Source organism: Mytilus trossulus, chromosome 7 (assembly GCF_036588685.1).
Source record: "Mytilus trossulus isolate FHL-02 chromosome 7, PNRI_Mtr1.1.1.hap1, whole genome shotgun sequence".
Classification (NCBI taxonomy): domain Eukaryota; kingdom Metazoa; phylum Mollusca; class Bivalvia; order Mytilida; family Mytilidae; genus Mytilus; species Mytilus trossulus.
In genome coordinates, this window is record NC_086379.1 from 19,264,633 (window position 1) to 19,283,362 (window position 18,730).

The 18,730-nt window shown below is 32.1% G+C and overlaps 1 protein-coding gene across 4 annotated transcripts in view; it reads left to right on the plus strand.

The window, feature by feature from the left end:
* LOC134724763 (uncharacterized) overlaps window positions 1-18,730 on the plus strand; it is a 44,307-nt gene that overhangs the window by 5,378 nt on the left and 20,199 nt on the right. Inside the window, exon 1 of one of the 4 annotated variants that reach the window (XM_063587993.1) lies at window positions 11,685-11,761. The exons of 1 other annotated variant lie outside the window; for it this stretch is intronic. The gene's annotated coding sequence lies outside the window, so the exon portion shown is untranslated. Of the gene's footprint in view, window positions 1-11,684; window positions 11,762-12,625; window positions 12,751-14,019; window positions 14,097-18,730 lie in introns of those variants that run through there. 2 more of the 4 variants (XM_063587992.1, XM_063587994.1) reach the window with 2 other exon arrangements.

An 18,730-nucleotide genomic window follows, 5' to 3' on the forward strand; every position in this document is an offset into this window, starting at 1 on the left:
TAATGCAAATTGAAGTTAATTAATTTTTGTTGAATTTTTTCATGCCTTGATAAAATAAACATTTAAATAAACATTTTTTTCCCATATCATATATATTTTTGGTATTTTATAACAATAGAGTATTAAAAACATCTGTTTCATACATTTTTGTACTTATATGTATTTATGCAATTTACCTACGGCAAAACTAATACCATATCTTGATATTTGTTGTAAATCATGATCAAGGACTCTTTTTTTTGTTTATTTGACATAAAATATACATATTATAATAATATTTACAGTAAACGCCTAATATAAAATGTCAATAGATCTGAATATGCTGATTAAGACAGTATCAAGGGAGATAAATCATAAATTGGAATGAATGCAAGGATAACATTGAGCAGGTATAAACTATTAGTAAATATTATGTATGTATCATTTTAAACATTAATGAATTATAAGAAGGGGAGGTATAATGTAAGAAAAATGTAGTAAAACTATTGAACCTTGAAAAAATGCAATAACGTTGGGATAGTACAGTGGAAAGGATCTCTGAGTTAGATAGCCAGACTTATAATTTGAGGATTCCCCTTTTGCAGTTTTACCCTTTTCAGGCCCGTAGCCAGGAATTTCCAAGGGGGGGGGGGGTTCGCTGGACTCACAAACTGGACTTTAACAGTCACAATTCGAACAGAACATTGACTTTAACAGTGCTTATTTGTTTATAAGGGGGGGTTCGGACGAACCCCCCTAAGGCCCTAACCCCCCTGGCTACGAGTATGCTTTTGGTAGGTGTGCATACCTTGCAGGGTCATACAACTAAATAGTCTTGATCAATAAAGCACTATAAATGTTTATGATTTTTTTTTTAGGAATTTTGGAAGCTTTTGGTCCAGCAAAATAAACTGAGGACAATTAACTTAAAGTAGGATTTCATATTTACTAGGAAAGATGCAAATGATAAAAAGTTAATATGATTGACATTTCAACAACCCTCCCCCTTTTATGAGCTCTCAATCTCAATCAGTAAATTCTAAATAACAAGGAAAAGTACAGGAAAAGCACTTAAAAATATGTACAATAGTGACCGTACTAAATACTACCATTTGTTTAATATATGAAGTGGCCAGGAAATAACCTTTGTTTCCTTACCCAAAGCTGAAAAAGAAGATAAAAAATATAATATTTCCCAGCCAAAGGTTATATATTTTACAACATGTAGTATACTAGTATTAGACACTTATTAAATAGGTAAGTTGATGGTTCAAAAATGTGCTTGTAAAAATGTATTTCACTTCAAATTCATTAATAAATACTCCATCAGTAATTTCATAAACTGAATATTCTCACTGGATATTAATTTAATGAATATTTGAAACCATTATTTTTAATGTAAAATTCATGAGGTTAAATGATACATATTATAATGTTTTAGATAGAATTACTGCTATTTGCCCCATTTAACAAAGGATTAGTTTTGCCTCAATGGGATGCAGAGTATTTCCATTCTAATTAGTCTGAAGTATTATTGCCAGACCTGTGTTATATTTTATGGAATATGCAGATATTTAGTGTTGCAATATAAAGTAGATCTCTGAAATTACACAACATATAGACATGAGAATGAGATTCTCAGAGAACATGATAATTTATATATAAGATAGATTTAAAAGTTTAATTTTTATCCATTGATTTTTTTGTTATTACATGTTTAAAAAATGCAGTAGATCACTTGATTAATTTAAAGAAATATTTTGTTTTGTAAAATCATTCTTTATTGTGAATAAAACCAAAACTTATAAAGAAAAAGTCATAATTTATTCTGATGAGATTATATTATATAATATTCATGAGATAAAGAGAAAATTGAGGGGTACAGTACTTTTAATTCTTTACCCTATGAATTAGAGTAGAAAATCTGGTCAGTTTGCAGTGGTATTCACTTCAATTATCTCCCCTTTGAATCAAATCTAGTTAAATTATCTCCCCTTGAATTGAATCTAGTTAAAATATCTCCCCTTGAATTGAATCTAGTTAAATTATCCCCCCTTTAATTCCATCTACTTAAATTATCTCCCCTTGAATTGAATCTGGCCACAGACCACAATTAATTTCTCTATTAGTTCTTTATAACTTTTTGTCTCTTTAAAAAAATTGCACCTAATATTTTTGTCAAATGTTTTGTGTGTGTAATGTATAGAACTTGTCCAAAAACATATCCAAAATTCAGAAAGATTGCTCTGATGGTCCGAGAACACAATTAATTCGTAGTGCATTTCTTTTAGAACATAAATGAAAATAAAAAAAATCCCACCTGCGCTTTCTCAAAGAAACTTTTACAGTGTGTTGTACTACTTTTGGGACAAATTATATCAAATTTATAGAAAACTTCATCGCCTCTAACTCAAAATATGGACAATTTTATGTTTAGGGCGTCTTGAAATCTTTTGACAGCTTCCGAAGTGCTCATTTTCAACCTTTTTCAGCAGGACCAAATCACTACTTTCCTTTAAAATTCTGGACCCAAATTTTTTACGGTGTAATTTCATCCCCCTACTTGCAATTGGAGGCATTGAACATGGAGAAATAAATTTAGAAGGGGTATAAAAATTATTGGCAAGTAACCCACTGTCAACACTAGGGACTATATTTGTGAACAACGAAAATCAAGGGACGACAATGGTGGTCTCGGACCTGATGTAACTTACAAATTTAGCCAATACACATCCATACCCCTATGGACAAGTCAAGAGATGTTCCGAAAACTGTAAATATTACCTTTATGCACTTGACCTAATCACTCTTTCCATATTAAAATCAGTTATAATACCTTCAACAAAAAGTTATTTCACCTCTCTTCTTTCATTTCCACCCCATAAAAACTAACAAATGAATGAAAAAGGCAAAGAAAAAAATTAAGAAAAATACACTATAATTAAGGAGAACTATATATTCGTGAACAAGGAAAAGCGGGGTCATTAATTGTGGTCTTGGGCAATCTAGTTCAATTATCTCCCCTTGAATCAAATCTAGTTACATTATCTGCACTTGAACTGAATCTAGTATAGTCTCCCCTGAGGATTCAAAGTTCTGTTCATTTGTTTTTATGCTTATTACCTGTATAACATTTGCATAAAGATAACCAATGTTTTAAATTCACATTGTGACAAGTTTGATGGAAGCTACATGTAGGTCATTATTTAGTTACCAATGTGCATCCCCCTGTCCCAAACCTAAACAAAAAAATAATGATTTACCTATTAAAGATAATGGCAGAATTTGGAGGGTGGGAAACAGATATATATTCAATTTGCTTGAAAAGAACCCATGAAATATTAGAAAGAAGATGTGGTATGATTGCCAATGAGACAACTATCCACAAAAGACCAAAATGACACAAACATTAACAACTAAAGGTCACCATACGACCTTCAACGATGAGCAAAGCCCATATTGCATAGTCAGCATAAAAACAAAAAAATAATGATTTACCTATTAAAGATAATGGCAGAATTTGGAGGGTGGGAAACAGATATATATTCAATTTGCTAGAAAAGAACCCATGAAATATAAAAAAGAAGATGTGGTATGATTGCCAATGAGACAACTATCCACAAAAGACCAAAATGACACAAACATTAACAACTAAAGGTCACCATACGACCTTCAACGATGAGCAAAGCCCATATCGCATAGTCAGCATGAAAGTTCTGATTATACATTTCTAATAGTAGAATCAATGCATTGTCAAGAAAATATTATTTGGTCCAAGGGAAAAAACATTGCCACCTTCAATAAGTGATTATGCACTTTTATATCATTCTGTGGGGAAAAAGAAGGCAGTCAATAAAAAGACAAAAAACATCTTCCACATTGTTTACAAGATGTAGTTTATTTTAGAACCTCCCCTAATGACCAATAATTTTACTTGCTGACAGTTGATCATTATGGAGCCATTACGACAGGAAGTTCATTTTTAGAAGTTCTGGAATTAGCTTTTAGTAAGACATAAAAAATAATTGTCTGTAATAAAAGAACTACTGATAAAGATTCTTTGATTTGCTAGCCAGTTTATTAAAAGTTTTATGGTTAACTCGTTTTCAGAAAACAAAAGCTAAATTGATCTGCTCTGAGTTTACAGTTAAAAGTTCTGTAATAAAATAGAATGGGACATTCAAATATCATTATTTTCAATATTGGAATAAATGTAACGGTTTAAAGGAAAGACTTTATTTATATCAAGGAGGTTATATGAGACTCATATAACCTCCTTGTTTATATATAGAGGCTTTTTATTTGAAGACAATTAACTGGAACATCTTGTAGTACATTTAGGTGCAACATCTAGTTGTACATTTAGGGGGAACATCTTGTAGTACGTTTAGGGGAACATCTTGTAGTACATTTAGGTGGAACATCTTGTAGTACGCTTAGGTGGAACATCTTGTAGTATATTTAGGGGAACATCTTGTAGTACATTTAAGGGAACATCTTGTAGTACATTTAGGTCGAACATCTTGTAGTACATTTAGGAGGAACATCTTGTAGTACATTTAGGTGGAACATCTTGTAGTACGCTTAGGTGGAACATCTTGTAGTACGTTTAGGTGGAACATCTTGTAGTACATTTAGGTGCAACATCTAGTTGTACATTTAGGGGGAAATCTTGTTGTACATTTAGGTGGAACATCTTGTAGTACATTTAGGGGAACATCTTGTAGTACATTTAGGTCGAACATCTTGTAGTACATTTAGGAGGAACATCTTGTAGTACATTTAGGTGGAACATCTTGTAGTACGTTAAGGTGGAACATCTTGTTATATGTTTAGATGGAACATCTTGTAGAACATTTAGGTGGAACATCTTGTAATACATTTAGGTGGAACATCTTGCAGTATATTTAGGTGGAAAATCTTGTAGTCGTTTAGGTGGAACATCTTGTAGTATGTTTAGGTGGAACATCTTGTAGTACAGTTTGGTGGAACATCTTGTAGTACGCTTAGGTGGAACATCTTGTAGTACATTTAGGTATGTTCTAGTATCTGTTCTTATTGTCATTCACTCATAGAAACTCTTAGTCATGATCGTATGAAAGGGAATCTTGATTGAAAAAATGTCAGGGTCCTAAGCTAGCTTTAAACTGACCATGCCCACTTTCCTGTTTTAGAATTTATGTGCATTGTATTACTATAAGATAAATTTTTTGTCCTGATTTTAGATTTGATGTATTATTTGCCCTTACATTTCAGTGATTTTAACCTTGACCTTTTACATAAGAAGTTGACCCAGTGACCTGAGAGTACACATCTCTGTCTAATTGTCAATGGATAGTTGTCTTATTGGCAATCATGCCAAATCTCATTATATCTATAATAATGGTCCTAAAGGGATTTTGGTGTTGATAATAGTTCTTTGATGGCTGCTGATAAATTTATTCCATACTTTCTTCCATATATTGTGTTGGCATTTAATTAATGTACTATTGATCTCTAGAATGCCTTTTTTCCCATTGTTTCTTTTAAGAATGATGTCTTTAACTCCATTGGTACTTTTGGGTTGCTGTCCAGTTAATGTGTAGTTATTAGTCCCCAACTGACGAAGTCAAAGGGGACTTAAGGTTAGATGCACTCCGTTCCTCTGTCTGTCTGTGTGCATGTCCAGCCATCAGTCTGGCAAACCAGTTTACTGCACACTTTTTTCTTAATGCTTGAAGATATTGATTTAATATTTGGTGTATTGTTTTATCATGCCAAATTACAGATCAAATTTGAATTTAGATTATTTGAATTTTGATCGGTCTGATGATTTTGTGCAGAATTACGGTCCTTTCACTTTGAAAATTCTCTAAAATAATTACTTTTCCACACTTTTTTTTTATCATTCTTGAAGATATATTCAATGATTTGATAATTGGTATAAAGCTATAGTTTATTATGAGAAGTTATAGGTCAAGTTTGAATTTTGTTCAGGTCTTGTGATTTTGTGGAGAGTTATGGTCCTTGGACTTTGAAAAAAGGGTCTTGCAATAATGGGCTCTGTGTGCATTTTGCAGATAATGGAATAACAACAATTTTGGTCTGATATAAATTTAAAGCAATCCAAAATCAAAATAAATTGAAAGGTATTCTTAAATAACATGCTAACCACTCTGCTGTAAGTTATCATATCTGTGAGAGACACTTTTCACAAAAAAAAAATTTACAATTAAAATTAATTTTTATTATTTAAACAAGTAATTTGTCCATAGATTTGTTCGGGAAAAAGAATCACATTTTGAAAACATAACTTTAACGGTAAGTTGTACGAAGTATAACACATGCGACAGAGCTTTAAGACTTAGGGACTTTACATTACCAATATATTGTATGTTTGAGAGATTGGTTAAAAGAAATTCAAACAATAAGTACCAACACATTGTATGTTTATTTTAAGACTATTTCATTTATTAGATAATAATTGTAATTATGGTCATTACAGTAAACATTTCTATATTTGTCTATCTCTTTAGATAATTTAATTGCTACATGTAACTTTACCATTAACTATTACCGTGACTTGATCAAAACTTCAATTACGATTCTAAATGACGGAACTCCTCATCATCGAGTAAAATATTTTTCATTACCAATTCCCTATTTCCAATCGTGTAAATGACAGCGATGACTAATGAACTATTTTTGCATGTCAAGTATAATTTTGTCCTTGCTAAAAATAAAATGTTTTCACCAAATCAGATGCAGCAATAAATGAATAAGATTTGTGGTTAACCAAGATTTTGTTTTGTCTTATTGATAATACTATTGAGTAATAAGGCTTCGCTACAACAGGAGCGTGGATATCAGAAACACTCTGAAGTTTAGTGTCGCGGAAAAGTAATAACTGAGACATTATGTAATATTGAATAAAATCAGATCTTTTTTTGAAAATATGATGTGGATATTGTTTTTGGATGAGAAAGTACAGGAATAATTGATTTGTAAGATGTAGATAACATTTCAGATCTAATTAACATGCAGATACCATATGTAGTGTTTAAACCATGTATTTTTTATTGGAAAACCTATAAGATTTACCCAGAAACCCAAAACTGAAGAAATTTATATCCTTCAATAATGTACCCTTGAGAATTCAACATCAAAGGCAAATGACTTAACAAGGTAGCACTGGCTGACAATTTTTAATGTTTTTTGCTACATCATCATATTCCACAGAGAAGATAGGCACCTGAGTAATGTCAATAGCAAATCTTCCATTACTTTGTTATCATCATGATGTGAAAATTGAGGGACTTATATTTTTGTTTGTTTCGCTAATAAAGATGTTTTTATTTTTTATACAATTTTGAGATTAAAACAAATTCATGAAAATATCACCTCATATAGTACTCCAATGACTCAAAGTCACTACAAGCTCTAAATTAATAAATTTTAAAGAACTGAAATGAGCACTGGTATTAGGGGTCATCCATAATTGTCAACCATTTTCCAAAGTGTACAAAACATACACTTTTTCAGACCCTCCACCCTCCCCCAAAAAGTGTACATGCCATTTTCAGATTTCTAGACAAGAAGCAATCATTTTTAATAAAAAAAAAAAATCCTGTCTATCATAGTTTAGTTTAATATAGAAATTTGCATTGAAAAAATACTGAAACATATCCGACTGTTTTATATAGTGATAAAAAACTAGAGGCTCTCAAGAGCCTGTGTCGCTCACCTTGGTCTATGTGCATATTAAACAATGGACACAGATAAATTCATAACAAAATTGTGTTTTGATGATGGTGATGTGTTTCTAGATCTTACTTTACTAAACATTCTTGTTGCTTCAATTATCTCTGCCTATAATGAGTTTGGCCCAGTAATTACAGTGGAAAATATTTTTAAAATCTACCTAAATTTATGAAAAATGTAAAAAAATGACTATAAAGGACAATAACTCCTTAAGGGGTCAACTGACCAGATCCGTCATGTTGATTTATTTGTTAATCTTACTTTGCTGAACATTATTGCTGTTTACTGTTTATCTCTATCTATAATGAGGGGGGATAGGAGGGGTCCTGATCCCGAAATCCCGGGCTTAAAAACATGAAATCCCGAAATCCCGGACTTCAAAACACAAAATCCCAAGGTCCCGAAATTCGAAATAAAGAATTCCCGGATCCCGAAAGGGTCAATCCCGAAATCCCGAGCTTAAAATCACCCGATCCCGGAGTCCTGATAAAGGTCCTATCCCCCCTCTATAATATAATTCAAGATAATAACCAAAAACAGCAAAATTTCCTTAAAATTACCAATTCAGAGGCAGCAACCCAACAATGGGTTGTTTGATTCATCTGATATTTTCAAGGCAGATAGATCTTGACCTGATAAACAATCTAACTCCGTGTCAAATTTGCTCTCAATGCTTTGGTTTTTGAGTTATAAGCCAAAAACTACATTTTACCCCTATGTTCTATTTTTAGTCATGGTGGCCATCTTGGTTGTTTGACCGGGTCTAGGGACACAATTTTTAAACAAGATACCCCAATGATGATTGTGGCCAAGTTTAGATTAATTTGGCTCAGTAGTTTCAGAGGAGAAGATTTTTGAAAAAGATTACTAAGATTTACGAAAAATGGTTAAACATTGACTATAAAGGGCAATAACTCCTAAAGGGGTCAACTGACCAGATCTGTCATGTTGACTTATTTGTAAATCTTACTTTGCTGAACATTATTGCTGTTTACTGTTTATCTCTATCTATAATATTATTTAAGATAATAACCAAAAACAGCAAAATTTCCTTAAAATTACCAATTCAGGGGCAGCAACCCTTCAACGGGTTGTTCGATTCATCTGAAATTTTCAGGGCAGATAGATCTTGACCTGATAAACAATTTAACCCCGTGCCAGTTTTGCTCTCTATGCTTTGGTTTTTGAGTTATAAGCCAAAATCTGCATTTTACCCCATGTTCTATTTTTAGCCATGGCGTCCATCTTGGTTGGTTGACCGGGTCACTGGACACAATTTTAAAACTATATACCCCAATGATGATTGTGGCCAAGTTTGGTTTAATTTGGCCCAGTAGTTTAAGAGGAGAAGATTTTTGTAAAAGATTACTAAGATTTACGAAAAATGGTTAAAAATTGACTATAAAGGACATTAACTCCTAAAAGGGTCAACTGACCATTCCGGTCATGTTGACTTATTTGTAAATCTTATTTTGCTGAACATTATTGCTGTTTACAGTTTATCTCTATCTATAATATTATTCAAGATAATAACCAAAAACAGTAAAAAAAAATTAAAATTACCAATTTAAGGGCAGCAACCCAACAACAGGTTGTTCGATTCATCTGAAATTTAAAGGCAGATAGATCTTGACCTGATAACCAGTTTGACCCCATGTCAGAATTGCTCTAAATGCTTTGGTTTTTGAGTTATAAGCCAAAAACTTCATTTTACCCCTATGTTCTATTTTTAGCCATGGCGGCCATCTTGGTTGGTTGACCGGGTCACCAGACACAATTTTTAAACTAGATACCCCAATAATGATTGTAGCCAAGTTTGGTTTAATTTGGCCCTGTAGTTTCAGAGAAGAAGATTTTTGTAAAAGTTAACGCCGGACGGAGGACGAAGACGAACGCCGCCGGACGCCGGACGCAAAGTGATGAGAAAAGCTCACTTGGCCCTTTGGGCCAGGTGAGCTAAAAAAGTGTACAGTAAAAATGATGATTTTCATTGAAGAACGCAGCGGCAGTGTTATATTGATAAATTTTAAACAGTATCTTGCAAAGAAGTTTAACGAAGGCCATCTCAAATTGCCTGACACCTTCACCTCATATATTACAGAAACAATAGGAAGATATCAGACGACCACATGGCACGATATCAGACGACCACATGGCACATCATAATATTTTCAGTTAACACGTACAGTAAGAAATCAACTATTTCTCGTTTGGTTTTAGTGACTTTCTATTCATTATTTTTTAATTGTTTGCTTTTGCTAAAGTTTCAAATACCTTTACCTATATAGAAAGCATTGATAATATCATTGATTTAACAATGTTTAAGGTAATGTCAATACAATTAATAGATAGTTGGCTGCACTTCAAATTACGCAATCTTTCAATGTTTGCATTTTTATGCAAGTAATTCTGTGTATACAAAGATTGTCTTTGATTAAATTCTTTGGTCTACAGCAATAAAAGGCATTCTATTTTGATAATGTAAAAGCAGAGGGGGCCCATCGGAATTAGTAATTGCATTACAGATAAGACAGATTTTTTGTTTTTTCATCATTCCATAGTGAGATTGACCTTATAAAGTGAGTGAAACCTAAAGCTTGCTAACCTTTCTAAGCATAAATAGAAGATTACATGCCTTTTCTCATGCTTTATCATAAGACTTGAAAGAGCAATTTAGTAGATACAGTACATGTACAAACCAGATGATTCAGTGAATTATAATGACTGTATATAGTGATTTAAGTGATTCAGTGAAAATAACTTTTACACATCATATAAAAAAGAAGATGTGGTATGATTGCCAATGAGACAACTATCCACAAAAGACCAAAATGACACAAACATTAACAATTATAGGTCACCGTACAACCTTTAACAATGAGCAAAGCCCATACCACATATAGTCAGCTATAAAAGTCCCCGATAAGACAAATGTAAAACAATTCAAACGAGAAAACTATTTTATGTAAATAAATGAAAAGAAAAAGTTTTTTCACCTGAACCAATTCATGCATGCATATAAAACAATGCCACTTTGTGTCAAATCGTGGGACATTATCTTAGGGAGCTACCATTTGATTTTTATGGGGGGGGGGGCTAGGATGAAATTTGAAAAAAATAGGCAGGACAGGAGTTTTGAGTAAAAAAAAAAGGCAGGATGAGACACTTGCAAAAAAAAAAAGTCAGGATGACAATTTATGTAAAAAAAGTCAGGATAAACTAAAAAAAAAAAGGCAGGACCGGGTAGAGTGAAAAATAAAAAGGCAGGACAGAGATTACAACTCAAAAAAAAGGCAGGACAACAATTTTCATCCTAGCCCCCCCATAAAAATCAAATGGTAGTCTATAGTTGAGATTTATGAGCTTTCTGCATAAAAGTACTGTATATTGCTTTAAGCAGTTTAAGCTTAGATCAGTTTGTTATAATTTACATGTAATGCCCCTGACCTTATTTTGTATATAAATCTGTTGCCTCGATCAGTTTTAAGGTAGTTGAAATTTATAAAGTGAAGGAAAAAAAGCAACTGTACTCAAACAGTATTTTTGTAAATTGTTTTTTTATCTTCTCATGATGTCCTTTTTGATATAAAGATCTATCTACCCAGGTGGCCTTTCGTTAATTCTACATCAGATTTTGATGATTCACAATAATAAATCATTGTAATTAAAAATCAAACCTTTTAGGATCTTTTCAAAATATTTGTAAAGCAGTAATTTCTATATATGATCAAAAGGTCTCTATAAATATTAAAAAGATGACCTTATATAGCCAAAAATATCTGATAGGCTTAAGGATATGAATAACTTTGTATAATGAATATACAAATAAACAAACATAAATCTATTTAGATATCTATTTAATCCAATTAAAGCCCATCTTATGTCACATCAGAGAACAATATTGACAGGTCAAATCAAGGTCAAATGTTTATAAAGATCCTTTAATTATATGAAGATGAGGTCAGTTATTCAATTTTGACCACATTGTCACAACCCCAGAAATTAAACCTTTGGACTTAGTAAGAGAGGTATATTTTTGAAGGTATGTACCATTACAGGAAAACTGAAGAAAATGATAGAAATATGCATCTGAAATTTATATTACGTTTTCATCTAATTTCCTCTAAATTTTACACTGAAAATCAGAATTCTTTTTTTTTCAGAAGTTTTTTGGTATTGAAATAATATTTGGATAACAAATTCTTGAAGACCATCCCTACATTTCAAATATCATCACCAGAATTTAGAAATATTGCATCAATTTAATTTGGGCAAAACAAATACTTTTTTTTCAGACATTGTTGAATAGGAAAAATACAATTTTGTATAACAAATAAATATTTGTAAAATTGGCCATAGAACATCAACTTGAGAATATATATGAAAATCTTATCCTATTTCTGTAAAAATAGGCCAAATTATGCCCTCCTCATCCATATTTGTTTTTATCGCATACATCAGGCTGTTGGTTTCTTTTGAATTGTTTCATATTTTTCATGCAGGGGCCTTAAATACTTTTGAATAAGTATGCCTTTATTTCTGTTTGGTTTTTGCTCATTGTTGAAGGCTAATAGCATGTGTATAGTGTCCATTAAGCGTTACTATAATTCTTATATTTTAGTCTCTGGATAATAGTTGCTTGTCTTATCGGCAACTATACCACATCTTCTTTTTCTGTTAAAGCGTACACTGTCCTGAGATCATTTGAGTAAAGTGATTCCAATTTTGATTTGAAAATGGTTGAAATTTTATTCATCAATTTTAGCTGATTCACACTTAATTATTTATTAAACAATTTTAAGATTTAAAAAATGCACTGGTAGATAATTTCCGGTAGGTATATTATTGGACAAATATTGTTTGCTACACAGGAATTTGAAGGTTATAATTGTTATCAACAATTATGTGTGTATAGATAGAGAGGTCTATTATTGGCAAAGATTTTATTCAAATTACTTATTTTATATGAAAGGTTTACATATTTAAGATAAAGACTTCGTTGTGGTAGTTAATATACCACTGCATAATTTGGTAAGTTTATTTTATATAAATTAGTAGAAGTATTTTATATTGAAAATGGGATACATAAGAATTTAATTTCACTTATTTTGTTATCTACAATTAGAGAACAGATTAAAAATATTCAGTCATAAAATTATGCAGAATTTTCAATGCCAAAAATGATGAAAATACTAAAATGAAATGTTTCAACAAAATTCTTAAAAAGTTGTATCAAAATTCATTAAATAAAGATGATATCAAAAACTGTCCATAGTAGCTTTAAAATTAGTGGACCAGAGATTCAAATTATCTACATTCGAGTTTGTTGCATTTTGTTTTTTTGTGAACACCATTCCTTCCTTCCAATGTTCAGAAGGGAAAGTTGAAAAAAATAATGCTCTAAATATTGGACGAATTATTTAATGAAATTTGATAGTACAGGGATACACTGGCGGTCCCCTCTATTTGGAAAATGACGCATAAAGGAGCACATAATTGACAAACTTTTCCAGTACAGGACATAACTCGACAGTGGTCTATTGTTCTTTATGCATTTGACACGGTATTTAAAGGAGGGAAATATTAATTAATCCACAGAATGCATAATTTTTTACTATAAAAATGTCTTTATTCATGCAGAGGATGGGTGCAGCTGAAGGTGTTAGGATTGGAAAAATATATAACGAAATGGTTGTAAAAATTTTGAATGAAATAAATGTTTAATCTAAAACCTATATGGTCATAATTCAGAGATCGTTGCAATCTTTAGTATAATGCTGCAGATCTTATAGGGTCTTGAATAGCCTTGAACAAAGAGCAAATCCACAATGTACAGTAAAGCTATTAAAGGCTCCTGCATGACAAAATATTTGTCCTTGGATATAATGGTAGATAAAATATGTTGTAACAATTATTAAACATGTTAAATACTGTAAGGAAGTATATTGAATTTGTGAAGTGTTAATAAAGTGAAAATTATATTATATTATATTTTTTATACTAAATTTTAAGACAATTTTATCTTCATAATATGGGCTTCATAGATTGGGTGACATAAAATGTCGATAAATTTTTTTTTTCGAAAACTTTTTCTTTTCTTTATTTCTTCTCCATACTGTAAAAACTTTAAATCAGCAGTTAGAAAAGTGAACTTGATATGTTACTGTGACTCAATACATATAATTAAAATATCACCCCTTAAAGTTGAAATGGTATAGATCCAGACATCATCATTGGTGCACCTGTACTTATCTGTATAAAAGTTTAGAGATGTAAGAAAAAAGTCATGGGAAGGATGAATTCAGGAATTTCTGTGATATAGAGAGCCTAAATTAAAACTTTGGATATACATGTATTTTGTTATTTTTTTAAGAAAGGTAAAATATATTTCTTATCATTACACAAATTAACAAACAAAAATTTGTAGAGAACATATTTTTTCCTTCAGAAGTTATTGAATGTGTACATTTTAATTCATTGTGATATGTGAAAAATTATTAAAAGTCACATAATCAAAGCTATCTAAGCCTCTAAGGTATGTTTTTTGTTGTTGCTATATTGGTATATTGGAGAATATTGAATACTGTAGAGAATTATTAAGTTAAATATACTTGTGAGTAGCAATTATTTTTATATTTTGATAAAGGTTTGACATTTTAATGGTATTCTTGAGTATTTTATAGGTAACATTTTTCCTAGAAAGTATAAAATGTATATATACAGTGTAATTTGATGATTGTGGATTTTTTTTAATTCATCCATCAAGAAAAGGCTTGAATGTCTGTGAAAGTTAAATGTCACCCATCAGAGACTGAAAAATGATAGCTCTATATACTTCAGTTAAAAGTACATCTGTCTTTTATTTGGTACAAAGATTAATCTGCTTCTTCTATTGGTTTATATCACCATAAAAAAATGGCTAATATTGTGATAAATTGTTACGTAATAATGAGTTGTCATTTTACAGCTGTTTATTATATAACATCACAAGACTAGATAACAACTTGAATTTGTAGCAAAATAGAAATGAAAATATATGGTTTTACCAGAATTTTGATACAAAACATGACTGAACTGAAATACAGACTTTGGCATTTTGGGATGCAGTGTTTTATTATCAAAATGACATTTAGGCAGAGATCACACAAGTTAAATGTTGCCAAAAACAAGCACATTATATCTGAATTCTTAAGAAGTTTGTGTTGCTTAGTCTTTAGTTTTCTTTGTTGTGTCTTTTAAACTTTATCTTTTTCTTTTTTTGACATGGCGCTGTCAGTTTGTTTTTCAAGGTCCCATAGGTATCTGTCGCCCCTCTTTTAAGGGGAAAAAAATTGAATTCAAAGCTTAACATGCTTAATAAAATCCTGAAATGAGCACTATCCATTTCATCAGCTGTCTAAATTCACCCAGCCTTATAATTGCAATCATTTGTATATTTACAAATAGTATATGTTATACCTATGTGGGAGTATCAGGTATTTATTTTGTACTTGATAAATATATATTTCATTTTATTGGGTGGTATTAAATATTTCTTCAAAGATATATCTAACAAGGTAAACATCTGGAATTGATTGAAATTGAACATTAAAAGGTATTTCAGGAGTGCATCAAATACCTTTGTTGTAAGATGTTAAAGGTGACATAACTTTCAATAAACATTATTTTGATGCAATTGAAGTTAAAAAGAGGAACGTGACTGATGTAAGGAAATATTTATGATGGAAGGAAAGTTAAAATCATTTGATATAAATAGAAATATTTAACCAAACATTTACATGTATTTCAATCATCAACCCTGATATGCTCTTGTCAATTTTGAATGTCACATGTAAACTTTTGAACTTAGGTATACATGTATATAGGTATTAATACATGTAGCTGATTGTTTATAATGCCAAATGAGTTTTGTATACTTTATCTTACATGAAGGTGACATTATCATGAATCTTGTTTATTACTCATTATACTTTATTTTGATTTTGAATTGTTTATTTTTGAAATTCAAATGATATAAATTATATCTAGTAAAATTGCAAGTTTTAGTAATCAAACATTTTAAATAATGAGGCTTCCATTGAAGAAGCCAGTGACAATACATGTACATTCACAGTATACTCATAGGCTTCCATTGAAGTAGGCAGTGACATTACATAAACATTGGATACTCAGAGGCTTCCATTGAAGTAGGCAGTGACATTACATGTACATTGTATACCCAGATGCTGCCATTGAAGTAGGCAGTGACATTACATGTACATTGTTATACTCAGAGACTTCCATTGAAGTAGGCAGTGACATTACATAAACATTGTATACTTAGAGTCTTCCATTGAAGTAGGCAGTGACATTACATGTACATTGTATACTCAGATGCTTCCATTGAAGTAGGCAGTGACATTACATAAACATTGGATACTCAGATGCTGCCATTGAAGTAGGCAGTGACATTACATGTACATTGTATACTCAGATGCTGCCATTGAAGTAGACAGTGACATAACATGTACATTGTATACTCATAGGCTTCCATTGAAGTAGGCAGTGACATTACATGAACATTGGATACTCAGATGCTGCCATTGAAGTAGACAGTAACATTACATGAACATTGGATACTCATAGGCTTCCATTGAAGTAGGCAGTGACATTTCATGTACATTGTATACTCAGATGCTTCCATTGAAGTAGGCAGTGACATAACATGTACATTGTATACTCATAGGCTTCCATTGAAGTAGGCAGTGACATTACATGAACATTGGATACTCAGAGACTTCCATTGAAGTAGGCAGTGACATTACATGTACATTGTATACTCAGATGCTTCCATTGAAGTAGGCAGTGACATTATATGAACATTGTATACTTAGAGTCTTCCATTGAAGTAGGCAGTGACATTTCATGTACATTGTATACTCAGTTGCTTCCATTGAAGTAGGCAGTGACATTACATGAACATTGGATACTCAGATGCTGCCATTGAAGTAGACAGTAACATTACATGAACATTGTATACTCATAGGCTTCCATTGAAGTAGACAGTGACATTACATGTACATTGGATACTCAGATGCTTCCATTGAAGTAGGCAGTGACATTACATAAACATTGGATACTCAGAGGCTTCCATTGAAGTAGGCAGTGACATTTCATGTACATTGTATACTCAGATGCTTCCATTGAAGTAGGCAATGACATTACATGAACATTGGATACTCAGATGCTTCCATTGAAGTAGACAGTGACATTACATGTACATTGTATACTCAGATGCTTCCATTGAAGTCGGCAGTGACATTACATGTACATTGTATACTTAGGGACTTCCATTGAAGTAGGCAGTGACATTACATGTGCATTGTATACTCAGAGGCTTCCATTGAAGTAGGCAGTGACATTACCTGTACATTGTATACTCAGATGCTTCCATTGAAGTAGGCAGTGACATAACATGTACATTGTATACTCAGAGTCTTCCATTGAAGTAGGCAATGACATTACATGAACATTGTATACTTAGAGTCTTCCATTGAAGTAGGCAGTGACATTACATGTACATTGTATACTCAGATGCTTCCATTGAAGTAGGCAGTGACATTACATGTACATTGGATACTCAGAGACTTCCATTGAAGTAGGCAGTGACATTACATAAACATTGGATACTCAGAGACTTCCATTGAAGTAGGCAATGACATTACATGAACATTGGATACTCAGAGACGTCCATTGAAGTAGACAGTGACATAACATGTACATTGTATACTCAGATGCTGCCAGTGAAGTAGGCAGTGACATAACATGGACATTGTATACTCAGATGTTGCCATTGAAGTAGGCAATGACATTACATGAACATTGTATACTCAGATGCTGACATTGAAGTAGGCAGTGACATGACAAGAACATTGGATACTCAGAGACTTCCATTGAAGTAGGCAATAACATGACATGAACATTGGATACTCAGAGACTTCCATTGAAGTAGGCAGTGACATAACATGAACATTGTATACTCAGATGCTTCCATTGAAGTAGGCAATGACATTACATGTTCATTGGATACTCAGAGACTTCCATTGAAGTAGGCAGTGACATTACATGAACATTGGATACTCAGAGACTTCCATTGAAGTAGGCAGTGACATAACATGAACATTGTATACTCAGATGCTGCCATTGAAGTAGGTAATGACATTACATGAACATTGTATACTCATAGGCTTCCATTGAAGTAGGCAGTGACATGACATGAACATTGGATACTCAGAGACTTCCATTGAAGTAGGCAATGACATGACATGAACATTGGATACTCAGATGCTGCCATTGAAGTAGGCAGTGACATAACATGTACATTGTATACTCAGATGCTTCAATTGAAGTAGGCAGTGACATTACATGTACATTGTATACTCAGATGCTTCCATTGAAGTAGGCAGTGACATTACATGTACATTGTATACTCAGATGCTTCCATTGAAGTAGGCAGTGACATTACATGAACATTGTATACTTAGAGTCTTCCATTGAAGTAGGCAATGACATTACATGAACATTGTATACTTAGAGTCTTCCATTGAAGTAGGCAGTGACATTACATGTACATTGTATACTCAGATGCTTCCATTGAAGTAGGCAGTGACATTACATGTACATTGGATACTCAGAGACTTCCATTGAAGTAGGCAGTGACATTACATAAACATTGGATACTCAGAGACTTCCATTGAAGTAGGCAATGACATTACATGAACATTGGATACTCAGAGACGTCCATTGAAGTAGACAGTGACATAACATGTACATTGTATACTCAGATGCTTCCATTGAAGTAGGCAGTGACATTATATGAACATTGTATACTTAGAGTCTTCCATTGAAGTAGGCAGTGACATTTCATGTACATTGTATACTCAGATGCTTCCATTGAAGTAGGCAGTGACATTACATGAACATTGGATACTCAGATGCTGCCATTGAAGTAGACAGTAACATTACATGAACA